Below are 364 nucleotides of genomic sequence, written 5' to 3' on the forward strand. Positions count from 1 at the left end.
AAAATGAATTGATATAACAAAAAATAGAAAAAACAGGGGCGATATAGCCACTGTCGGCGTTCTGGGAACGGGGGTCCCCAGACTTGCCTGTCTGCGACCTGTGGCGTGGCTCAAAGGGGGGCCCAGCACAGCCCATCTTCACCAACACAAACCCAAGACCCTCGCGAGGGGCCAAGCCTCGCGGGGCGGACGACGCGAAGCCTCCTCAGGCACGGCCTCGTTAGGCTGGCTCACAAGGAGGCGGAGAGATCAAGGCGGGGTACCTCACGAGGTGCCCATGACACAAGCCGTGACAACTCAGGGCGCCAGGCGGGTGCTAGCCCGCGGAGCGTCCTCCTTTCCTCTTTGGTGCAAAGGGGGCAAG

Source organism: Triticum dicoccoides, chromosome 7A (assembly GCF_002162155.2).
Source record: "Triticum dicoccoides isolate Atlit2015 ecotype Zavitan chromosome 7A, WEW_v2.0, whole genome shotgun sequence".
Taxonomy (NCBI): Eukaryota; Viridiplantae; Streptophyta; class Magnoliopsida; order Poales; family Poaceae; genus Triticum; species Triticum dicoccoides.